General features: G+C 49.4%; 2 non-coding genes and 1 pseudogene across 2 annotated transcripts; 2 read left to right on the top strand and 1 right to left on the bottom strand.

The window, feature by feature from the left end:
- LOC120375816 overlaps window positions 1–26,091 on the top strand; it is a 647,258-nt pseudogene that overhangs the window by 70,352 nt on the left and 550,815 nt on the right.
- TRNAT-AGU lies at window positions 10,426–10,499 on the top strand. Its single transcript has one exon. It is a non-coding gene; the product is annotated as a tRNA-Thr (tRNA).
- TRNAT-GGU lies at window positions 12,398–12,479 on the bottom strand. The gene has a single exon. It is a non-coding gene; the product is annotated as a tRNA-Thr (tRNA).

The raw sequence follows: 26,091 nt of genomic DNA, 5'->3' as shown, positions 1-26,091 counted from the left end.
CAGGAACCGTGTACAATGCAGGCTTCTCTGAGATAGCACAGCGACAATGGACACTGCTTGACTCACATTGTAGCAAAGGAGATTCCTAGCAAGTTGGAAGAAACTATAAAAGAGGGGAAGAGACATCATGAATTCGCCTCTCTCCCCCACAACTCAGCAGCTGGAAACACACCTGGAGGACAAAGACTGAACTGATTCAGAAATCAGAAGAGAATAATAACAATAATACTTGCAAACCAAAGTCCCCAAACAGACTAGTATTGGTTTTTCAGCAGAAAATTTTCAGTTTGGGGAATTTTGTTTTCTCAGTCAGACCTTGCCAAGGGAAGCAGGGAGAAAATGTTTGAGTTGACTCCTTCAGAACAGCTCAGCCTAGACACTAGCTCTGGTTCACTGCTCTGGCCTTGCTCGGGTTGAGGGCATTTTAATAATTTGGGGCCGTCCCAGGGTGTTTGTGGGAGATGATGAGGATGTTCCCTTTTGAGATAAAAACTAAGAAATACAGGACTAGAGAATTTTTTTTTTAATCTGGGATTTAGACATTTTATTTAAAGCAAGGGAGTTCTGAGTTTCTGAGAAAGTTTTTGTTTGCAAGAAGTAACATTGTTTGATCTGTCATTGTACCAAAGGGGGAGATGGTTGTCTACAAAGGAGGGGTGAAAACTAAAAGCATTCCAGGAAGATGGGATTCAAACCCATGTGTGCAGAGCACAATGAATTAGCAGCCCATCACCTTAACCACTTGGCCACCTCATCTGAGCTGTCAAGAAAGAGATAGAAGGAGAAATCTAAGGTCAGCAGAGCTAGGGATAATAAGGAGTTTTTAAATATTAAGCGGAAGCAGGGGCTGAATGAGCTCCCCCCTCACATCTAGCGAGGAGCTGGGGGAAAGACTTCAGGAACAGACCGTGTTTGCACAGACACACCTACTCTGCCTAGGTATGCAGCATGATGGGGCTGCTTTCCCAAAATAACCAGTTTTGGCTGGTGGTGGGTTACAAATCACTTTAGGATTGAGTGGCATTAAATGTTATTATCCTTCCTGCATGAGTGAAGGGCAGCAGAACATACCTAGTCTGTCCTGATGGAGGGGTGAGTGAGGAATAGCTTTTATTTGACTGCATAGAAGTGATTGAGAACATCATCCTAAACCAGGGGTCCCCAAACATTTCACACTGTGCCCTTGTATCCATGGCTGTGGCACCCTTGAGAACCATGGTTGACAACCGGGGCTGGGAGTGGAGCTGTTGCTTGCTGGGGAGAGAGGGGTGCGGACAGGGTTGAGGGGGTCGAGGCTGGGCTGGGAGTCAGGGGCCCAGGCTGAGGGTGGGGTTGGGGAAGAGCTGGGGCAGAGTGGGGCTGAGTGCTGCTGCCCCCATGAATTTGCCTCTGTGTCCCCCTAGGAGTCATGCCCCACATTTTGGGGACCACTGAACCCTACTCGCTAAGCAGGGGCTAGTGATGCTAAAGCCCAGGGAAGGGAGAACAAGTGCGGGAGCCCCAGAACTGGAACCATAACCCCCCACTTCTGTCTGTGGCTCCGCCCCCTTCTACCCACGGCCCCATCCACTGTCACCTCTGTTCCACCACTGGCCCCACCCTGTCACTCCTTTACCCCTGCCCCACTGCGGCCCCGAGACCAGAGAAGCTCTGTGCCCCTGCTGCAGCCCCCGGGCCGTAGCAGGGAGTGGGAGCTCCTCCAGCCCTGGGGCCAACATGGGGGAGACTTTTCCAGGGGGGCCCAATTTGGCCAGGGCACCTAGTTATTGGCCCCACTGTCTCCTTGGCGATGCAAGGTTTGGGGAGGCTGAGCAACCCCTCCCCCCCCCGAGCCTCCATTATGAGCCGCCCAGGCTACCACTGCTCAGTGTGGGGCCAGTCTCCCTGTGTTCTCTGCTGTTCATGCTGGGGAGCCTGGCTGGCCTTAGGGGTGGGGCCCCCGGCAGCCGCCCAGGGCTCCAGGGGGTCAAAGGGCACCGTGTGCCAGTGCAAAGATGCTCACTGCTCTCCCCTGCCCCAATGCTCCTCTGTGGCCCCATAGAGGGCTGGGGGGAGTGAGGAGCAACACTATGTGCCCCATGCGTCCTGGTCACTGTCCCCACCTGGGCTGTGCTGGGAGGGGAGCATCAGAAGCTGCTGCTCTCTGCCCTCCCCTGATACAGCCCAGCTGAGGAAAGTGACCTGGATGCAGGGAGCGCAGACGATGTCACTTCTCGCCCTGCCCCTGCAGCCCCTTGGGGTGCCCGGAGGAGCAGCATCCCAGGGAGGAGCAGGCAGCAATGCCAGCTGCTCCATGCACACAGGTCAGTGTCCCCACGTGGGTGCAGGAGGGGGTGCAGGGGTTAGGGGTGAAGGGGGTGCAGGAGCAGGGCAGTGGCTGGTGGCACAGGAGGGGAGTGCGGGAGTTAAGGGCAAAGGGGACACAGTGTAGCGGTTAGGGCACAGGAGGGGGCAGGAGTTAGGGGTGAAGGAGGCACAAGGGTTGGGAGTGCAGGAGCTAGCACTAAAGGGGGAGGGGGATTGCCCAGGGGTGATGGGGAAGTGCCAAAGTACAAGTTTTGCCCAGGGCACCAGTTCCCCTAACGCTGGTCCTTGGTAACATTTCTTGCTGGGAGAGGGAGGGGAGAGAGAAGAGGCGTTTTCTTTCTGTTTCTTTCCTCTCCATTTTCTGCTCCTTCCTTCAATTCCAGAAACCTCCCTTGTGTTTCAGACTGTGCAGTGACGCCCTCCACATGCCAGGACTCTGGTGCCTTTGGAGCAGAAAGATCCCAGGAGCTGAGGGTGAATCCAGGGGTGAGTAGCTGGCAGGAAGGAGCCCTAGCAACTCTTCTGGGAGCGCAGGGGAGGAATGACTCCCCCCTCTCTAGATTCTCCCCATGGGGCTCTGGGGAGCAGGGAGGGTTGTGTGATAAATTCCATCCAACTCCCCCTTTGATCCAAGCCGAGGGATGTCTCAGCTCTGCACGATCCCCTTGGCAGCACCAAACAAGGGATGTTTTCCACTGGCGAGGAGACCCCAGCCAGGGACTAAAGGCAGCCCCAGACTTTCCCTCTCTCCCTTCTGGGAAATCAAGTTCAAGTTTTTACAAGGAGCTAAGGAAGCCTCAACCCCGCATCTGAATTAATGTCACATTTCTCACTACCTGACAGAAACAAATGTCATTTCAATCCCACGTGAGTCCACTTCAGTCATTCCTCAGCTCTAGTCCTTCCCCCTCCTGCCTTAGCTTAGGGCATTGCGCCACCCGGTGGGCATTTCATTTCCTCCTCAGTTTCACACAGAGACACAATTTCCTTTGCACAGATCCATGAACAGCAAAACCTCCTGTATCTCTTGTCTGAGCCAGGGCATTCGATTCCATTGAAACCTTCTCTCCTGCAATGGCGATGGTCAGACAGAGAGGACGTGACCACCTTCAGCCCTGACAGTGAGATATTCACTCTTCTCTTTCTTCAAGCTGCTGCTATTATTCCATAAAACATGAACCACAGAATAAAAAGCTGAGTTTACTCCAGGGTGAGGAAAGAAAGGAGCCACCAACTCCCTGAAAAATCTCAGTGCCCCAGAGAAAACCTGCCCGTTATTGGAATTACTGATGTGCTGGAGATATGTTGGGAAAAGGGACTGTCTGAATTGCCAAGGCAGGAAATGAACAATCTACAGCAACATCATTAACCACAGACACACTCTAGCCATGCTCCAGCCACTGGGGAAATGGGCAGGAATTCTTGCTGCTCAGCCATGGCCACACGTACAGAGCTGCACAGCAGTGAGTGTGCTGGGGAAGCTGGTCTGAGCAAACCATTGGAAATGACCCTTCAGTGAGAACAGAACCAGCGTGTAGAAAATCCTCTGTGTTAAGTGATTGTGGCTGAGGGCTTAGGGAGCTGGGCTAGGAAACCAGAGGTGTCTTTCTGTGGCAGTTTGATTCTTGCCAGCTAGGCTGTGTGGTGTCTCCATGGCTGTACTTTCAGTGTCTGATCACCCAGGGTGCCACAGGGAGCCAAGTCTAGATGTGTTCAGAGGCTAAAGACACGTCAACATTTCAAACTCCCCCGCAACATTGCTGCTGCAGCTCAGTAATGGAGATGCTCTATGCCAGGTTTTCTCAAACTTCTTTTCACTGCAACCACCTTCTGCCAAAAAAACTTACTGCATGGCCCTGGAAAGAGGGACCAAGCCCCTCCCACACAGGGCAGGGGGGAGCCAAAGCCTGAGCTCCGCCCAAGTGGGGGAAGGGCAAAACCAGAGCTTGAGGGATTCAGCCCTGGGTGGTGGGGCTCAGACTTTTGACTTCAGCCTCAGGCCCCAACAAGTCTAATGCCAGCCGGTTTCCTAAGCCATTGCTCAATGGGCAGCTTACAAGATTGCCAGCTGCCGTTCCACTGCAGTGTGGCGACTGTGGGGGGGGGGGAGAGATAACGTGTATGTTGGGGAAGAGTGAGTGTGTTGAGGTAGGTAGGAGTGGATCATTATTATCCCAATTTGAAAGAGGGAGCAGCTAAGGCTGAGAAAGGAGAATTTACCTGTTTTAGGTCACACAGGCAGGCAGTGGCAGAGTTGGGAATAGGACCCAAGAGCCCTGATTTTCAAACTAACCATCGGATCTTGAATTTCCTACATTGAATGACCTGAGTAAAGTGCTCTCAGATGAGCTCCACACCAACAACAGTGCACAGTAATTATTCAGCAAGTATTTGAGGAGAACTGCAATGTTAGAGAGAATCATGAACTGCTCAGAGACCATTAATGCAGAGAAGCAGCAAAATTCATCAAAGATAGAACTGGTTCTGACTTATTTCCTTGGTCTTCAAAGAGAACAACAAGGACCTGAGTCTCCTCCCTGTCAATAACCCCCTGCTCAGCCAATCAGGGTAGAGACTGAGGATGAGAAGCTGAGGGTTCTCACCAGAGAGCCCAAAGGATGGCCCAGGTCACCGGTGAGGATCACTGCCCGAGCACTATTTCAGACCCACATTTTTGGGTGGATCTCCCACAGTGGGAGCTGCAGAGCACTCCCCCGCAACACACACACACACACACACACACACACACACAGCTCCTGGTGTTGGGAGGAGAACAGATGAAAGGACAAAAGAAGCAAGAGACAAAGAGAAAGGAGGGAGGGAGGAAAAGGTGAAACAAAAAGGACAAACCCTAATGACCACAGTGATTCTAAGGGACAAAATCCCAGCTGCAGAATAAAATTCTGCCTCCTTAAGCTCGTGTTTTCCATGCCTAGAATTCAACGGTCACCAGATGGATCAGACTGAACAGGTTTCAAACCTCAAGGAGGCTCTTACCTTCTAAACAGGGATGGTTGTTTTCTAGTAAAATCAGGAAAAGGGAAGGAGAAAACTCGAAAGAGGTTCCTCCTGGCGCTCAGGTACCTGAACCCGAATACTCTCTCAGTCCTCAAAGAGAGACCTGGAGAAGGAGACTTGCTGAAGCAAAGCCACAGGGGTCTCTGAGGTTTCCCTGGCCCCTCGCCCCTGTCCTGCCTGCCTGATGTCAGCATCTCTCTGTGAGGTCACCACCTCCCCACCACCTTTGGCCAATAGTCTGAGGTCCTGCAAAAAGTCTTTGTGATGTCACTGCCACACCCCTCCCTTGCTGTGCTAATGTCCTGCCCCTGCCCAGGGACTTTGGAGGTTTGAGCTACTCCCTGTGGATCACCCCACTCAAGGAGTGTTCGTTCTAGGAAGCAAGCCGGCTAGACAGTAAAACATCAGCCGCTGCTCCCAATACTACACTCAGTTTTTCAGAAATTTGTCGACTTTATGGCCAGAAGAGACCATTAGAGCATCTAATCTGACCCCCTGCATATCACAGGCCTCCTGTATGACACAATAGCTACTTTTTGGGTAAACACATTCCAGAAAGGCATCTAGTCTTCATTAAATGACATCAGAAGATTGTGAATCCACCACTTTCCTTGGTAGCTTGTTCCTGTGGTGAATCATCTTTGCTGTTGAATATTTGTGCCTTAGTTGTAATATGAATTTGTCTCTTTTCACCGTCCAGCCATTGGGGCTTGTTATGCTTTTCTCTGCTACATTAAAGAGCCCTTTAATAGCCAATCTTTTCTCTCCAGTAAGGCCCTTCAACACTTCAATGAAGTCACCTTTCAATCTTCTTTTGATAAGCTAAACAGGTTGAGCTTGTTCAATAGCTCCCTAGAAGGCATTTTTCTCCAGCCCTCACAACATTTGGTGGCTCTTTGCTGCCCCAGCTCCAGTTTCACAACATCTTTTTCAAATGAGGACACCAAAACTGGAGGCAGTATTCCAGTATCAGTCTCACTGATGCCGTGTCATCTCCTGTGACGTTATTGACATAATCTGTAACTGTATAGCTCACCGTTGCGACCACTGTTCTATATTTGCAGCCACTATTATAGAAAGATTGTCGTGTAAGGGGTCTATGGAGAGGTTATGATTGGCTGATTAGAATTATGCTATCTCTGGATGTGTATCATTTTTGTAGTTGACGTTATGAATATTGGCTCTATGCTGCCCGTATTTCAAACTTGTGCTCTGCTTCCGGGGAATACTCCAGCCAGACAAATTGGTGTCAATTCTGCCTAGCCTGCTTGATGGATCATTAAGGACCATCAGCTATACAACTGGCCCACTGAGAGAAGTCAGATATGCTTTGTGACTCAGCAAGGTATGCAGGGATCTGCCCTATGGACAGAACTTTAAAGTTTTTCTATGCCACGTGCTGGATAGAGTGTCCTTGGGACAAAGAAAGCAAAAACCACATGGCAAGAGACTATAAAAGGCTGATGCCTCATCTCCATCTTGTCTTCAATCCTGCTCCATACCTCTGAAGGGACTTTGCTACAAACTGAAGCTCTGTACAAAGGACTGAATGACCCATCCCAGGTGTGGATGTACTCCAGAGACTTAGAATCATAGAATCATAGAATCATAGAATTCAAGATCAGAAGGGACCATTATGATCATCTAGTCTGACCTCCTGCAAGATGCAGGCCACATAAGCCGATCCACCCACTCCTTAGCAAGTGAACCCTGCCCCATGCTTCGGAGGAAGGCGAAAAACCTCCAGGGCCATAGCCAATCTTCCCTGGAGGAAAATTCCTTCCCGACCCCAAATATGGCGGTCAGCTGAACCCCGAGCATGCGGGCAAGACTCTCCAGCCAAACCCTCTGGAAAAGGTTACATCATACCAGGCACATAATTGACCTATTGACTAAGCCCGTTATCCTATCATACCATCCCCTCCATAAACTTATCTAGCTTAATCTTAAAGTCGTGGAGGTCCTTCGCCCCCACTGTTTCCCTCGGTAGACTGTTCCAGTATTGCACTCCCCTGATGGTTAGAAACCTTCGTCTAATTTCAAGCCTGAATTTCCTGACTGACAGTTTATATCCGTTCGTCCTCGTGTCCACATTAGCACTGAGCTGAAATAATTCTTCTCCTTCCCTGGTATTTATCCCTCTGATATATTTAAAGAGTGTAATCATATCTCCTCTCATCCTTCTTTTGGTTAAGGAAAACAAACCGAGCTCCTCAAGTCTCCTTTCATACGAAAGGCCTTCCATTCCTCGGATCATTCTAGTGGCCCTTCTTTGTACCTGTTCCAGTTTGAATTCATCCTTCTTAAACATGGGAGACCAAAACTGCACACAATACTCCAAATGAGGTCTTACCAGCGCCTTATATAACGGGACTAGCACCTCCTTATCCCTACTAGAAATACCTCGCCTAATGCAACCCAAGACCGCATTAGCTTTTTTAACGGCCACATCACATTGCCTACTCATAGTCATCTTGCGATCAACCAGGACTCCTAGGTCCTTCTCCTCCTCCGTTACTTCCAACTGGTGCGTCCCCAGCTTATAACTAAAGTTCTTGTTAGACATCCCTAAATGCATAACCTTGATTTCAACCTGCAGTTTATTCCATCACTGCTACAAGCCGGAACCAAGGACTTTGCCATTACTGGATGTGAAGGGTTCAAATCCATGTGCAGTTTATATAACAACCTGATCTATGGATTGTGCCAGCTCTTTTCCAGAGCCAAAGTCCAGAGTATGGTCAAGGGACCAGAGGCCTAGCAAATAGTGATCAGCTAAGAGAAAGCTGGGGTAAACAGAAAGCCTTGCTTGCTAAGATAGGCCTGGTCAGCAAATTGCCAGGTGTTGGAGCTAAGAAGTAAATAATTGTGTCTTATTCAGAGTTGCAAATTGAGCAAAGAATCCCTTTTCCTTTTCTGTTAATCTCTTCCGTAGAGAGACGTTCTTCCCACAGATCCAATCTTGAGTTTATGAGAAGTAGGCACATGTCAGTATAAGATATGGCATCTTTCCACTTCCCTCCCAAGAGACCAATGCCTTGCCTTTAGACACACAGAAAACAATCTTTATTGCCATATGCTTTCACTGGTTCTTTGCTTTAACCCCTAGGAATGTACCTGTTGGACAATCAAAAGAGTTGCTCCATTCCTGTGGACCTCAAATCAGAATTCAACATAGATATTTTATACTACTCACATTTTATCAAATTATTCATTAAATGTTAACTTGCTAACTTGAGACCATGGGTGGAGACATTATGTAACCTGTTAACCATTGGCTACTGTGCTATCTTGTCTTGGTGCAGAACTTATCCTGGGGTGTGGAACTGCCTATCTCGTCACTTTCCCCCACCCGTGGAAAATCTATATATTCTATTGTAATCAATTGACTGACAGTGTCTATGAGCCTAATACGCAAGGTGACACTCCGCCAGCGCTGTGTGTAATAAACTCCTATTCTTGACCTCTACACTGTGTAGATTATGTCCTTCACAGACACCTGCTGAATAAAGAGGAGATTCAGCATGCAGCACCCAGTGGTGCCTGGCTGAATGCGTCTCCTCTCCCCGCAGCTTGGTGATCTTTTGAGGAAATGGAGAAGATTGCCTCTGCCTAGCTGTACATTGCTTGCAAAAGAAACAGGTCTTTTTGGTGACAAGTGTTGAAAGGAGCCATTAGACAAATGTGGAGACAAGAAAACATCCCCTAACTGAACTTGCATCTGTGGATGCTGAAGCCACAACACAGAGTGCTAAACGCTATATGACCATGGCTGGTGTCAGAAGAGTCTCTACCAAAGCCCTTTTCCACCAGCAGGGGCCTCTCTGTGCACATAACTCCTGGTAGTGTGATGGCTGCAGGCAGTGGAGAACTCTATTTTGGCATCTCTTTGTCGATGAACATCTGCAGTGGCTGTTAAAAGGCCTCTGGATAGTGGTCTTTGGGAAGAGCTGGCTGAAGAGCCTTCCTAGTAACCAGGAAATCCTGGCTTGGCCTGCCAGTTCTTCCTTGCTGAACCTAATGTCTCTGTTGGCTCCTTTTTTGTATCTCTTTTCATAAAAAGAAAAGACCTGTCAGCAGAATCCTTCTAAGTAGTAGTTCAAGACAGAGAGAGCCTTCCTTGCGGCTAAGTCTTGGTGCCATGGGGCATGCCTCACTGCAGTGCCTTCTGTTGGCCGTCCTGGCAATTAGCTCTGGTCCCCTGGTGCGCCTTCATCTAGTGGCGTCTGGCTGCCATCTGTTCTATCATTAGGACCCATGTCGCTCTCAGGACTTCAAAGTCCTCTTATGGACACAGCCCTCTGGCTGTGCCCCACTCAGTTGTCTCCCTCCTTCCAGGGGGCAGCTGTCCTCTGCCCAGACACTTGCCTCAGTGGCCAGCTGCAGTCCAGGGTGTAGCCACCTGTGTCAGCAGCGACTGAGGCAAAGGGGTGCACCTCCAACCCCGCCATCTGTTTCTCTGGACCACTTCCCCACAGACCTAGCACCTTCCTCCGCCTTTGTATCAGGGCCTCAGTCTAGCAGTAGTCGGCCAGGAGGTCACTCATGCTCCCCTTACCCACCCAGCACTACTCTGATCATGGTGCCCTTCCTTCAGGGCAGCCAATCCTCCTTCCTCAAATTCCAAGGAGTGACTGACTCTTGCTGTGCTGAGCAGCCCTTTATATATGGGCTGCTCCAGCAAGCCTTCTCCTGATTGGCTCTCCCAATAAGCCCTTTCCTGATAGGCTGGGTTCTGCACAGCCTCTGCAAGGCTGCCTTAATCTTTCTTCTGCTTGTTTGGGGCAGCCACCCCACCACACTTGGAAAGCAGCAAATGAGAAATCTAGAGCTGAAGGAAAGGTTACCATGACTCAGAACTGAGCCGAGGTTGCTGCGACTGAAACACAGATCACTAACCACTATATGATCACAGTGGCTGGTGGGAGAAGCACATGTTAGAAGCCCTCTGTCAACTCAGCTGTGGCTTGCTGTGCACGGAGAGCCAGACACCTCAAGGTCTGCAAGTCTTGAGGGAAATGGGGAACGTCTGTACTTTGGAATTTGCAGGTGTTATCCTGAGCCATCAAATGGAACAGTTGTAAACCCTTTTGCAAGGCAGGCACCATGGCTTAGCTGGCTAAAGCACCTGTCTAGTAAACAGGAGATCCTCGGTTCAACTCCCAGTGGTGCCTTATTGCATGGCTTTTGTCTCCTCTGCTCACATTTTCCTGTGTCTTTCTAGGAAACAGAAGAGACCTCCCTTGGTATCCAAGTAATTGCTTGCTAAGGAAAAGGCTTCTTTGGAGAGAAGCATTGGAAAGAATCAAATCACAAGCCTGGAGTTGATGAAAAGGCTGCTGTGACTGGCATTGGCATGGCGGTTGCTTCGACTGCAATTGCTGCAACACAAGAGCCTGTGCCACACGTCCTTGTGATTTGCTGGGGATGTCCACACACAGAGGTCATGTCACCTTCCTTTTGATTGTCAGTGATGAGAAATGGAGCAGCTGGGAGAAAAGTCCCAGAGAGCAGCACTGTGGCTAAGCTGGGCCAGGCACCTGCCAGGTAAAGTGGAGGTTAGGGATGCAGCACCCAGTGGTGCCTTGCCAAATGTGTCTGCTCTTCCCACCTTTTGGTCAATCTTTCGAGGAAGCAGAGAAGATGCCTTTGCCTTGCAGTGCAGATGCTTCCAAAAGAAACCGGTCATTTTTTCTGAAAGTGTCGGAAGGAGGCACCTAAGAAACATGGAGACAAGGAAAAGGTCATCGTAACTCAACTTGCATCCATGGCTCTTGAGGCCACAACGCAGAGCACTGAGCACTGTACGACCACAGCTGGTGACAGAAGGGGCTTTTCCAAAGGCATTTTCCACTAGCAGGGTCCTCTCTGTGTGCAGAATTCCTCATCGTTTGATGTCTGCAGGCCCTGGAGATCACCCAGGCTTCAGTGTGAACACAAATATCTGCACCACAGTTTTTAGCCCCTCAGCTTTAGCTCCATGAGCCCAAGTCAGATGACCCAGGCCAGCCCAGCTGCCATCTTTATCCCAGGAGAGATGGACTCTAAGGGTATGTCTCCATTGCAATATAAGCTCAGGTGTGGCATGCTCTACTCAAAGCAGCACCTTGGAAGCCCCATATTCACCACTCTCATATAATGATGACACGGTTTGTACAAAGTCTGCCTTGTGAGGTATCATTTCAAAAATCTTGATCTGTTGTACATTAATATCGTGTTGGATTGTGTGTGCTCGCATTGGTTGGGAAGTTATGAAGTTTTGCTCGGTGTGTGTTACTGAGATATGTTATGAGGTGGGGAAATGCCCCCCACCAGACTTTCAGGTGCGACAAGGGAGGAGCCGGACTCACTGCTGGCCCATTGAAGGGATTCACACTCCCAAGGACTAGCCCAGGAACCATGTACAATGCAGGCTTCTCTGAGATAGCACAGCGACAATGGACACTGCTTGACTCACATCGTAGCAAAGGAGCTTCCTAGCAAGTTGGAAGAAACTATGAAAGGGGGGTAGAGACATTATGAATTGGCCTCTCTCCCCCACAACTCAATATCTGTAAACACATCCGGAGGACAAACACTGAACTGAGATAAATCAGAAGAGAATAATAATAATAATAATACATTCATATCAAAGTCCCCAACCAGACTAGTATTGGTGTTTCAGCAGAAAATTTTCAGTCTGGAGGATTTTGTTTTCTCAGTCAGACCTTGCCAAGGGAAGCAGGGAGAAAATGTTTGAGTTGCCTCCTTCAGAACAGCTTGGCCTAGACACTAGCTCTGGTTCACTGTTCTGGCCTTGCTCAGGATGGGGGTATTTTAATTATTTCGGCAGGTCCCAGGGTGTTTGGGGGAGATGATGAGGATGTTACCTTTTGAGATAAAAACTAAGAAATACAGGACTAGAGAATTCTTTTTTTTTAAGAAATCTGGGATTTAGACATTTAATTTAAAGCAAGGGAGTTCTGAGTTCCTGAGAAGGTTTTTGTTTGAAAGAAGCAACATTGTTGGGTCTGTTATTGTACCAATGGGGGAGATGGTTGTCTATAAAGGAGGGATGAAGACTAAATGTGTCTGATGAGGATGGGATTCAAACCCATGCGTGCAGAGCACACTGGATTACCAGTCCATCACCTTAACCACTCAGCCACCTCATCAGAACTGCTAAAAGATAGACAGGAGGAGAAATCTAAGGCCAGCAGAGATAGGGACAATAAGGAGTTTTGAAACACTAAGTGGACGCAGGGGCTGAATGAACTCCCCCGTTCACATCTAGTGAGGAGCTGGGGGAAAGACTTCAGGAACAGAGCGTGTTTGCACAGACACACCTACTCTGCCTAGCTATGCAGCATGATGGGGCTGCTTTCCCAAGATGAGCAGTTTTGGCTGGTGGTGGGTTACAAATCACTTTAGGATTGAGTGGAATGAAATGTTATTATCCTTCCTGTATGAGTGAAGGGCAGCAGAACATACCTAGTCTGTCCTGATGGGGGGGTGGGTTGGTGACGAATAGCTTTTATTGGACTGCATAGAAGCAATTGAGGACCAACTTTTCACAAACTTTTCACACTGTGCCCTCTTAGCCATGGCCAAGGCCCCTCGGAAGCTGCGGTCGAGAACCAGGGCTGGGAGTGGGGCTGTGGCTTGCTGGGGAGAGGGGTGCAGACACAGGTAAGGGGGTCGCGGCTGGGCCGGGGGCTCAGGCTCAGGCTGACGGTAGGGTGGGCGAAGAGCTGGGACAGAGTGGGGCTGAGTGGGGCTCCCTCCGTGCCCTCCATGGGGGCTGGCTCAACCCTGAGGTGCCCCCATGAACATTCCTCTGAGCCCCCCTAGGAGGCATGCCCCACATTTTGGGAATCACTCCCCTAAACTGACCCCTAGTCACCAAGCAGGGGCTAGTGATGCCAAAGCCCAGGGACAGGGAGCTTTGCCAGAGTGAAGCCTGCAGGTCACATGCTGGGGCCTGACCCAGGCTCAGTGCTCTGGAACAGCTCTGATCCAAACCCAGGCAGAGCCCTCATCAGTGTGACACCGCCCAGGGGACGCTGTCACTGGGGGAAACCTCCTTGCCTGCAGCACGTCCTGGGACTGACCTTGGACCTTTCAGCCCCCCTGTTCCATGCCAGGAGCTTCCTGTAGTGAGTCACCTTAGCAGGACACCGGGGAAAGCCTTACACCCCCCCACCCCGCAAAGGAGTCCTGCACCCCCAACTTCCACAATCACCAGTGACTCTCAGCCAGCGCTGTAAAACAGAAGGTTTATTAGTGGTCTGGAATCCAGCCTGGGAAAGTTCTGTGTTAGCACAGGAAGCAGGAAGATTCAGCAACGTCCATCTTGGGGGGACCCCGAACTCAGAGCCTGGGCTCTCCCGTCGAGTCCCCAACCCAGCAGATTCCTTGCTCCCAACAGCCCAACTCAGCCAGGCCCTTTGCCCTCTTCTGTCCTTTGTTCTGTTTCCCCGGTAACCTGCTCACCTGGCCTCTACGTCGTTCTTTGTTCTCCAGCTCATCCCAGCCAGCTGGTGTCTTGCAGCAGGTGCGCCCCGGCCAGCGGTTGCTAGGAGACAGAATTTGTGGCCATTGTCTGGGCCCAGGCAGCTGGACAGCAGCCACACCTGCCCTTTGGGGGTCTCCGCAGAGTAAACACCCTTGTCCCAGCACCGAGATCAGTGGTCCCAAAACTTTTTGAGGGTCAGGCCCCCCCATTACCCTTGTCCGTGCCCCCATGAGCCACACCTGGGAATGGGGCCACAGCTGTGGGGGAAGGGACGCAGACAGGGGTAAGGGGGTTGAGGCAGGGGCCAGAGCTGGGGGTGGGGGCAGAGACCGGCAGCAGAGCCACAGTTGTAGGGCTGGGAGTGGAGCCCTGGGAGCCAGGCCAGCAGCCAGGGCCAGCAGCTGGGGCTACAGCCAGGAGCGGAGCTGGATGGTGCTCCCTCCCCACACACTCTGGGGGCTGGCCTGGGCCCCAGGTCCATTCCCCTGAGTGTTACTTCATTCCACCTGGCAGGATGCACCCTGCATTTTGGACCTCTGACGTAGATAATCATGCAACAACTAGGGGAAACTGAGGCATGCACAATATGCAAAACATTCTGAAAATTCCCATTTCATCACAGGGGTGTCAGTGGGGTCTGAGCTGGGCAGCAGCACAGGGAGAGTGGGGAGGTTTCCCTTTGGAAAAATTAAACTGCAAAACATCCCCCTGTGTTCCCGCAAAAGTGTCTCATTCATCCCTTAACCCCCTCCCCATGAAAATCTACACCCCTGCCCTGGCCCACAGAGACCCCCTCACTCCAATGCAGATGTTTAACTTTTCTTATTTTTCCTTGGCCTTGTGCAAACATTGTTCCCATCAAAATGATCCAGGGCTTTTACAATGAGAAAGAGAAAACAAACTAAATCAAACCCAAAGAAACCGCTATCGACCTCCCCGCCACAGACAGTTTGGGTCTGAATTTTTCTACTGAAACGTTGAGACAATAAGACTCTCACTGCTCTTGTCCAGAAACAAACCTAAACCTCCCATGCAGTACCTGGGACATCTGTGTCTGACCCATCAAGGCTTCAGCTCCTTTGGTGAGATTTCCAGCTGCCCAATCCTGCTGCTATTCCAGGGGAGCAATTCCTGGCTCCTGTCAGCATTTATCTCAGCCCCGTTCTGTGCATCACAGGTTTCTCCGGGAAAGGGCAGTGAATGGTTCTAGGGTCCAGTGATCCTCATTCAAATCACGCTAGAACCTGAGACTCCTTCCCCTTCCCCAGGCTGTGGGCGGGGAGGCATTTCACAGAGCTCTCAGCGCTATAGCACGTGTCTAAGGAGAGAGAAAAAGCCTCATACCCCCTCTGCTCTGGGGGCTGGGTTTAGTCCTGCAGCCTCTGCCCCCCACCTAGTGCCCTATGGCTCATCCCTGACCCTTGCTGCTGCTCCTTGCTATAGACTGTGAGAGGAGCGGAGGCAGCGCAGGAGCCTTCTGGGGATGCAGATCCGAGGCTTTGGGGAGACATATTGTCTGAGACATCAGAGCGCTGCAAACCCTGCAGCCACCCCCTCAGTCCGGGGTCTGTTCCAGCCCTGAGTCTGGGCTGCCACGATCCCTCCCCCAGAGCAGGTGCCCACAGATAACAGCCTGGAAATAGGCATGTGAGACTAACTCCTGCTCTCCCTGACAGGGCCTCCCCTAGACCAAGTGGTGTCCCAGGCAAGAAGTGTCTTCAGTGCCCCCCAGCCCCACCCCAGCTCCATATGTTAAACCATTGAATACCTTATTTTTGTTGCATTTGTAGCTCATCACATGATTTTGATGCACAATTTGATGCATGATTTTCTCTGTCATATAAAATACATTTTCATGCTAGGATGTGTAAACCATTTATTCATGCCATATATAAGCAAATAAAAAAAATCATTTCCTTTAAGCGTATAGAAACTTTTAAATTTTGACAGTAACTAAAATGTGCTAACACCTAGCAATGGAACTGTCACCAGCACTGGGTGGGCCGCTATTAAATAGTGTTACAGTAGGAGACAGCGTTAGGCTGTTAACCCCAGGCCTTTAGTTCAAAGGTCACTTTTCTCACCTTTCCTCTCCTGAACTAAAGCAGTGGAGAGATCCAAAGGCTAGTTGATGACATTTCCAAGTGCTAAAATAGCAAGTGATGTCCGTCTTGCATTGGCCATTGTTGACTGGTGAGATGTTTATTGAGAATAAGCTTCAAGGTGAGAAGCAGCAGCCCAAAAAGGCCCCCTGCAGGTGCTGAAGTAGCTCAGCTGGGAGAGCATTAAACTGAAGATCTAAAGTTTGCTGGTTCAATCCCAGACTTCAACAGACTCTTTCTGCAGTGGTGGGCTGTTTCCTGGAAACACAGCAGTGCCTTTACCCAGTGCAAGTCCCTCATTTTGGGCTTCTCTGCAGGAAAAGGCAGCATTGGCTTCTGCACCTATTTGGCCCACCTGAGCTTTCTTTCTTCTCTTGCTCTTTCTCAGCAAAGGGAAGGAAAAGAAGCTCCCCTTCAAGCTGGAGTCACAAGGGTGACATAAGGACGACTTCCTGAGCCCTGGCTCCAGTCCTCTGCTCTTCCAGCTGACCCACTGAAGAGCTGTTGCCATGTTCTCCAGGTTCACCCCTCGGTATGTGCCAGGGTGAGCACCACCAAAGTGCATGGAATTTGAGGGGCGGGGCAGGGCAGCTCACGGTGATGGAGTTTCTGTAGTGTAGCGGTTCTCACGGTAACCTGACATGCAAAAGGGCCTCAGCCCAAAACCAGGCAGAAACATGCTGGCTTCCTTTTCCCAGCTCCCCATGCTGTCCAGCAAGGCGCTCCTCCTTCTGCCACTGGCCTGTCCCTGGGATAACCCCAACCCCCGCACGATGGAGGGTGGTGACATCAGTGGACAAAGTACCTTGGCGTCAGCCTGGGGAAGCTTGAGGAATTAGGCCAGTCGCCTTTTGAATGCTTGTGGCTTGGCCTCCTCTGCCCTGGGAGGTTGGCCTACGTGCGGCTAAGTGGGGTTAGTAGTAGCCACCATTTGTTCTGCAAAGCCTGGGGAGGTGCGGTTGGCTGCTGGGAGGTAGAATCCTGTGCCTGAGTCTTGGCTTCCCAGGGGTGACTACTTGCAGCCCAGGAGAAGAAGTGGGGTTCTGGGTGGAAGGAAAAGAAGCAGTGGTGAGTCCTCGTGGGCGGCTTTCTGGCAAGATGGTTTTCCGGTTTAGGCTTGGGAGGAGCCTGCGAGCTGTGGGTGGAGTTGTTCCAGTGAGAACCGCTGCTCTTGTCTCCCAGAACTGGGGGCACCAGTGACAGCTTGAGGGGGCAGGTGCTGGCTTGAGCGACTGGGATATAGGAAACCCCAGCCTGCCCCTCTGGGTCAAGTCCACTGTTTGTCTCCTGCGTTGTGACATCCAGATTTAAATCTTCCCAGCATGTGCTGTGGCTCGTGTATTAAGCCTTCCTGGTTGGCCTGGTCATTTCCAAAGTAGCTCAGCTGGGAGTGCATTAGAGTGAAGATCTAAATGTTTCTGGTTTGATGCCAGGTTTAAGCACCCCCTTCACGCTGGGCGTGTTGTGCTGGGCTTTCTCCTGGGTGTGTAGCTGTGCCTTCAACTCACCAGTTTTCCTAATTTCAGAGGCAACACTTGCAGAGGGCGTGTGGGGTCATGTGCCCCACCTGGGTTAGCTATCGCCTACTACATCATGTGGTGCTGCCAGGTTTTACACCCCGCTAGGGGCCTCCAGGATCCTGACATTCCAGCACTTTACACACCTTCCTGGAGCCTCCCAACCCCCCTGGGCTGTCGGGACTGTGACCCCAACCCCACTGATGAGAAACAGGCCTGGGGAGAAGAAGCCTCTGGCTCAGGGTCACACCAAGTGTCAGAAGGATGGATGGGACCCAGCAGTCCTTCTCTCCAGGCCCCTTCGCTAACCACTGCTGCACACTCCCTCCCACAGCCGGCAATTACAAGCAGCCCTCACGGCCGCTCCCCCTGCCTTTGAGAGGGAGTGAGCTCCGCTGGAGTGACCGGGCCAGGGGATTGGGAGTCAGGACTCCTGAGTTCCATTGCTGGGGATTTCATACTTTCCCGCTATTGGAAAGTGCTGGGAGAATCCCCCAGCCAAAGCTGCTCTGACAGTGCTAAGCAGCATCTGACCATTCAAGGGCAGAGCGCACGGCTCAGGAGGAGGAGGGTTTGGCTCTGGGGTTTCACTTCAGCCCAGTCTAGAGAGAGGAGCCCAGCCACAGAGTTTGGCTCAAGAAGACCAAGTCTCCAATTTGTTAAGGGCATTTTGAATTCCAATCCTGTGCTCCAAAGTGCTTGGTGTCAGTTGCCAATTTTAGAAGCATGCTCTCCACTCCATTTTCCAAATTAGTAATGAAAATATTGACTAGTACCGGACCCCGGACTGATCCCTACCGAACCCACTAGGTGCACCCTCTCCCTTGGACAGCCAGACATGGAGAAGGGCTCTTGGAGTCTGGGCTTTCAACCAGCTCTGCCCCCACATTACACTGATTGCATCTAGACGGCATTTCCCTCCTTTGCTTGTGAGAATGTCCTACGGGACTGTGTCAAAAGCCTTAGTAACACCGAGCTAGATCCCATCTACTGTTTACCCACCTCCACTAGGCCCAGAACCCTGCCAAAGAAGGAAAGAGGATTGGTTTGGAATGATTTGTTCCTGACAAATCCATGCTCACTAGTCCTAAGCACCAAAGAGTCCTGTAGGTGCTGCTGACACACTGATTGTTTAAGAATGTATTCCAGGATCTCTCCAGCTGTGGAAGTGAGGCTAGCTAGTCTGTAAGGCCCAGGGGTCTCTTTGTTCCCCTCTTAAAGATAGGTCCTGTCTTATTCATGGATGGGAAGATGTTCTTTTTCAGGGATCTCAGACGAGAACTGGGGCACAACACCTGGTTTGTTAAGGCCACAAAAACAGAGGCAGGAACCTCTTCTCTCCTGCTGGCAAAGAACCCCAGGCACCTAAGAGACAGGGACTCACATCCCTGAATGGGCTTTAAAAAAGGCAGTGGTTAAAAAGTTTGGCCCCGACTATTTCTTGTTTCCACAGACTAGACATTTTAGCAAACTTTAGAATTCCTTGGTGCTAAACACCATGAAACTCCCCTTTCTCCTTCACAGAGGGCTTTAACGCCCCTTATCTCACTCAGTCTCACAACTGCCCAGAGTTCGAGAACTGTCCCTGTTCCCATTGGACAGATGGGAGGAGCCTGAGGTCCAGAGAAGGGAAGTGACCTACCCAAGGGCCTACACAGCAAGGCAGTGGCAGAGCCAGAAAGAGAAGCCACCGGTCCTGACTCCTGTTCTAACAGACAACCCCCCCCACCCCCCTGAGGCAGGGATAGAGCCCAGGAATCGAGATGGTGGGGAAATTTCACTGAAACCATTTCTGTCAGAAAATCCCCTTCAGACTAAACCAGTTTGTTTCTCGAAATCAAAAGAAGTGGGATGAAAGTTCTTTGCAAAAATATTTTGTTGCAAAACAAAAGCATCTCCTGTTTGTCACAGTGTGTTAAATTGTCTCTTCGCACACAAAGGGGAGACACTTAGATCTCAAAAATTAGATAAGATGCTTCAGTCTTAGCTAAGTAGTTGCTGCTCTTAATTTAAAAATAAAAAAATACAAACAAAAAAGACTATTTCAGCTATTCTATTATGTCATAATCTGTTCTGAGTAAACGTGATAGGACACCTCATATTATGCACTACTCCTAGTGATGCTCTCCAATGGAGCCCCGTCCTCCACCCACCATGACGTAGGTAGGAGCGGATCATTATTATCCCTACTTGAAAGAGGGAGAAGCAAAGGCTGAGAAAGGAGAATTGACTTGTCTTAGGTCACACAGCCAGTCAGTGGCAGAGTTGGGAATAGGACCCAAGAGCCCTGATTTTCAAACTAACCATCGGATCTTGAATTTCAGACATTGAATGACCTGAATAAAGTGCTCTCAGATGAGCTCCAGACCAACAACAGTGCACAGTAATTATTCAGCAAGTATTTTAGGAGAACTGCAGTGTTAGAGAGAATCATGAACTGCTCAGAGACAATTAATGTGGAGGAGCAGCAAAATTCATCAAACATATAAGTGGTTCTGACTTATTTACTTGGTCTTAAAAGAGAACAACAAGGACCTGAGTCTCCTCCCTGTCAATAACTCCTTGCTCAGCCAATCAGGGTAGAGACTGAGGACGGGATGCTGAGGGTTCTCGCCCAAAGGATGGCCCAGGTCACCGGTGGGGATCACTGCCCGAGCACTATTTCAGCCCCACATTTTTGGGTGGACCTCCCACAGTGGGAGCTGCAGAGCACTCCCCCGCAACACACACACACCTCCTGGTGTTGGGAGGGGAACAGGAGAAAGGACAAAAGAAGCAAGAGAAGAAGACAGGAGGGAGAGATGGATGGAAGAAAAGGTGAAACCAAAAGGACAAATCCTAATGCCCCCAGTGATTCTAAGGGACAAAATCCCAGGTGCAGAATAAAATTCTGCCTCCTTAAGCTCGTGTTTTCCATGCCTAGAATTCAACTGTCACCAGATGGATCAGACTGAACAGGTTTCAAACCTCAAGGAGGTTCTTACCTTCTAAACAGGGACGTCTGTTTTCTAGTAAAATCACTAAAAGGGAAGGAGAAAACTCGAAAGAGGTTCCTCCTGGCGCTCACATCCGTGAACCCGAATACTCTCTCAGTCCTCAAAGAGAGACCTGGAGAAGGAGACTTGCTGAAGCAAAGCCACAGGGGTCTCTGAGGTTTCCCTGGCCCCTCGCCCCTGTCCTGCCTGGCTGATGTCAGCATCTCTCTGTGAGGTCACCACCTCCCACCACCTTTGACCAATAGTCTGAGGTCCTGCAAAAGGCCTTTTTGATGTCACTGCCACACCCCTCCCTTGCTGTGCTAATGTCCTGCCCCTGGCCAGGCACTTTGGAGGTTTGAGCTACTCCCTGTGGATCACCCAATTAAAGACCATCAGCTATACAACTGACCCATTGAGAGAAGGCAGATACACCTTGTGACTCAGCAAGGTATGCAGGGACCTGCCTATGGACAGAACTCTAAGGTTTTTCTATGCCACGTGCTGGATAGTGTGTCTTTGGGACAAAGAAAGCAAAGACCACATGGCAAGAGACTATACAAGGCTGATGCCTCGTCTCCATCCTGTCTTCAATCCTCCTTCATATCTCTGGAGGGACTTTGCTACAAACTGAAGCTCTGTACAAAGGACTGAATGACCCATCCCAGCTGTGGATGGACTCCAGAGACTGTATTTGAACCTGCAGTTTATTCCATCACTGCTACAAGCCTGAACCAAGAACTTTGCCATTACTGGATGTGAAGGGTTAAAATCCATATGCATTTTGTATAACAACCTGGTCTATGGATTGTGCCAGCTCTTTTCCAGACCCAACATCCAGAGTATGGTCAAGGGACCAGAGGCCTAGCAAATCGTGATCAGCTAAGAGAAAGCTGGGTAAACACAAAGTCTTGCTTGCTAAGATAGGCCTGGTCAGCAAATTGCCAGGTGTTGGAGCTAAGAACTAAATAATTGTGTCTTATTCAGAGTTGCAGATTGAACAAAGAATCCCTGTTCCTATTGTGTTAGTCGCTTCTGTAGGGAGACGTTCTTCCCACAGATCCAACCTTGAGTTTATGAAAAGTTGGCACAGGTCAGTAACCAATACCTTGCCTTTAGACACACAGAAAACAATCTTTATTGCCATATACTTTCACTGTTTCTTTGCTTTAACCCCTAGGAATGTACCTGTTGGACAATCAAAGGAGTTGCTCCATTCCAATGGACCCCAAATCAGAATTCAACATAGATATTTTATACTAATAACATTTTATCAAAGTATTCATTAAATGTTAACTTGCTAATTTAAGACCATGGCCAGAGACATTATATAACCTGTTGGCTAATGTGCTTATCTTGTCTTGCTGAAAAACCTATCCCAGGGTGTGGAACTGCCTACCCCGTCACTTTCCCCCACCCATGGAAAATCTATATATTCTACTTTAATCAATTGATTGACAGTGTCGCTGAGCCTAATAAGCAAGTTGACACTCCGGCAGTGCTGTGTGTAATAAACTCTATGCTTGACCTCTACACGGTGTGGATTTATGTCCTTCACTGGTGAAGCTAGTAGTTTATAAACCATAATGGCTTTACTAGTCGCTAAGCCTGTCTTCAATATAAGTACCATCAAGTTTATCATAAAAGTAAATGAAATGTTGTCTAGGGACTCACTCATCCCTCCACAGCCACCCTGTCTTAAAGTTGGTTTAACACCTAAATTTTAGTATTAGAACCCAGGGGCCGTACCACTTGGCTTTGGAACCCATGTACCCTGCCTAGCAAGTGCTACTGAATTGAGGGTGAGTCCCTCAATCAGGGTCTGCCAAGCACAGTTGTGCTGCCCTCGATTCACACAACAAGCATAACAACCCTTTATTTCTCCTGCCCCTGTAACATGGAGACTGGGAATCCAACACCAGACAAAAGTGATCATTTCGGCAAGCAACCAACCTATTTCCAACATACTGTAAAATCCACATGCAGACTCATACATGAAACCTTGCAAGAAAAACTTCCTGAAGGGGGCTGAGGCACCTGCTGCTGGAGGGAAGGAGGGAGCTGTATGTTGGGATTGAGGGGCACTGGGAATAGGAGGGGGCTGTGGGTTGGGACAGAGGAGCAGGGTGAAGAGGAGCAGGCTCTGGTTGGGAGTGAGGAGCAGTGAGCACAGGAGGGGCTGTGGGTTGGGTCTGAGGGGCACTGGGAATAGGAGGGGGCTGTGGGTTGGGTCTGAGGGGCACTGGGAATAGAGGGGACATGGGTTTAGGCTGAAGAGCATCCTCGTTTGAGGATCCAGCGGGACAGGGGAAGGCAGCAGGTGATTCTAATTCCTTAGGGATATTCTGTGTGTGTGTGTCTGTGTGTGCAGGGGAGGAACATGCTCTATGCCCAGAGGACTTTATTCCTCTAGCCTGTGAGGACAGAGGGGCTGTCAGGAAGTTGCCCCTTCAAACCCACACACACAAAGGCCCTTCTGAGGAAAGGCAAAATCCTGAAGAGAAAAAGTAACACCAAAGAGGACTCTAGAAAGACAGATTTTTAAGATCTTAGTGAGTAGCTTATCACCTGACCAGGGACTTGAACCCTGGACCCTCAGATTAAGAGTCTGATGCTCTGCCAACTGACCCATGAAAGCTCATGCTCCAAAATGTCTGTTAGTCTATAAGGTGCCACAGGACTCTTTGCTACTTCTACCAACTGAGCTAACCAGACTCACATAGGGAAAGGGCCAGTTGGTGCAGAGGAGAAACTAGTCAAGAAAAAGAGAGCAGGAAACAATAGGGGAAACCTGCTTCTCTCTCTCTCTCTCTCTGCCCAGCCCTGGCCTGGCCTGGTATTAGTGCTGGTTAAAAAGAGGGGAAAATATCGGCATCTACCAGCCTTTCATAGCTGTACAAGACTTAGGCACAACAAGAGGTGCCCATCTGCAAGTGCCGAATGGTTGGATTGGCTAATGCAGCCTGCAGACGTCCAGGGCACATTGGGTGAGTGGAAAAGAACTGTAAGAGATGCTGGTTTTCAACCTTGTGTTAGAGAAGAACAGAATGCAGACTGTAACAGAAATTGCTGAGAGAAGTAACAGATCAGAAAGGAATATGTACAAACAAAATGCAGTTGTTGCTCATCACTGTATGTCAGAAAAGGTATAAATGCTTGCCTTAACTGTTTATCTAACCAAGACCTACCTCGGCTAACTGCAGTTGCTCGAAAGAAACTGCATAATATAACAACATTTAACATCCCTGTGGTGGGAAGAACATCTCAATAGCCCAACACTGTGGCATTTAATTTCAAAAAGGGGAACTATGCAAAAATGAGGGGGTTAGTTAAACAGAAATTAAAAGGTACAGTGACTAAAGTGAAATCCCTGCAAGCTGCATGGACACTTTTTAAAGACACTATAAAAGAGGCCCAACTTCAATGTATACCCCAATTTAAGAAACACAGTAAAAGAACTAAAAAAGAGCCACCGTGGCATAACAACTATGTAAAAGAAGCAATGAGAGATAAAAAGGCATCTTTTAAAAAGTGGAAGTCAAACCCTAGTGAGGTAAATAGAAAGGAGCATAAACACTGCCAAATTAAGTGAAAAATTTAATAAGAAAAGCCAAAGAGGAGTTTGAAGAACGGCTAGCCAAAAACTCAAAAGGTAATAAAACGTTTAAGTACATCAGAAGCAGGAAGCCTCCTAAACAACTCGTGGGGCCCCTGGAGGATTGAGATACAAAAGGAGCGCTTAAAGATGATAAAGTCATTGAGGAGAAACTAAATGGATTCTTTGCTTCAGTCTTCACAGCTGAGGATGTTAGGGAGATTCCCAAACCTGAGCCGGCTTTTGTAGGTGACAAATCTGAGGAACTGTCACAGATTGAAGTGTCACTAGAGGAGGTTTTGGAATTAATTGATAAACTCAACATAAACAAGTCACCGGGACCAGATGGCATTCACCCAAGAGTTCTGAAAGAACTCAAATGTGAAGCTTCTTGGAACTATTAACTATGGTTTGTAACCTGTCCTTTAAATCGGCTTCTGTACCTGATGACTGGAAGATAGCTAATGTAATGCCAATATTTTAAAAGGGCTCTAGAGGTGATCCTGGCAATTACAGAGGGGCAAGTCTAACATCAGTATCGGGCAAATTCGTTGAAACCATAGTAAAGAATAAAATTGTCAGGCACCTAGAAGAACAAAAATTGTTGAGCAAAAGTCAACTTGGTTTCTGTAAAGGGAAACTGTCTTACTGATTAAAGTTCTTTTAACATGTGGACAAGGGGGATCCAGTGGACATAGTATGCTTAAATTTCAGAAATCCTTTGACAAGCCCCTAACCAAAGGCTCTAATGTAAATTAAGTTGTCATGGGATAAAAGGGAAGGTCCTTTCATGGACTGAGAACTGATTAAAAGACAGGGAACAAAGGGTAGGAATTAATGGTAAATTCTCAGAATGGAGAGGGGTAACTAGTGGTGTTCCCCAAGGGTCAGTCCGAGGACCAATCCTATTCAACTTATTCATAAATGATCTGGAGAAAGGGGTAAAAGTGAGGTGGCAAAGTTTGCAGATGATACTAAACTGCTCAAGATAGTTAAGACCAAAGCAGACTGTGACAAACTTCAAAAAGATCTCACAAAACTAAGTGATTGGGCAACAAAATGGCAAATGAAATGTAATGTGGATAAATGTAAAGTAATGCACATTGGAAAAAATAACCCCAACTATACATACAATATGATGGTGTAGATGTGCAGACTCACCCCTGCGGCGCCTCCTGCTGGTCTCTCAGGGAATTAGCTCGATCTCCAGCTCCGGAGCACCCTCTGAAGGCTGGTGATCCGCCTGTCCTCCAGCCCCCATGTCCCTCTCTGGACTCTGGTGCCCTGTTAGCTGAGGGGCTGCCCTCTGCAACCCCCAGTACCTGTTGCCTTCTGCTAGGCTGCAGCCTGGGGCTTTCCAGGCCGGAGCTCCCCAGCTCCTCTTCCTGTCCCCAGCCCTGCTCCAGTCAGGTACCCTGTGTCCAGCTCCCTGCAGCCAGGCCCATCTCCCTCTACAGGCAGAGGGAGACTGCTGAGCTCCTGGCTCACAGTCTCTTTATACAGGCCACTGTAGCCTGACTGGGACATAGCCCAGCTGCAGCCTCTTCCCAATCAGCCCAGCCTAGCAGCTCCCAGCCACAACCTTCCCCCAGGGCTGGTTTAAGCCCTTCATGGCAGGAGCGGGGTAAGCCCCTGCTACAGATGGGGGCTCATTTAGCTACAATCAATCAGGACAAAGATCTTGGAGTCATCGTGGATAGTTCTCTGAAGATGTCCACGCAGTGTGCAGAGGCGGTTGCAAAAGCCCCACATTGGGTGGTAGTGACAGCCACTCTTCCGCTTATATTCACAGCCCCAAATGAAATAAACTCTCTGTCCTCTCTACCATCTTAGGCAGGTCATGTGTCTTCCTCTCTCTAAGCTTCAGTAAAACATGAAGGGAGACCAAACTGACGTTTGCATCCTCTGTTGAGAGAGGTTTTTCTCCTCTTCCATTCTACCCCAGGCAAGACCGGGGATAATAACCATTTAACGGATAATTCCAGAGAGAAAAGTTTGGTCATTATAAATAGGATGATCCACTGAATCATATAGGAAGGTGGGGTAGGGAGGGATCCCGAGAGTCAGGACCAAGTATCCCTAG

Source organism: Mauremys reevesii, linkage group 12, assembly GCF_016161935.1.
Source record: "Mauremys reevesii isolate NIE-2019 linkage group 12, ASM1616193v1, whole genome shotgun sequence".
NCBI classification, from domain to species: domain Eukaryota; kingdom Metazoa; phylum Chordata; order Testudines; family Geoemydidae; genus Mauremys; species Mauremys reevesii.
Note: the sequence above shows the minus strand (reverse complement) of the source record. Positions and strands in the feature narration are given on the sequence as shown.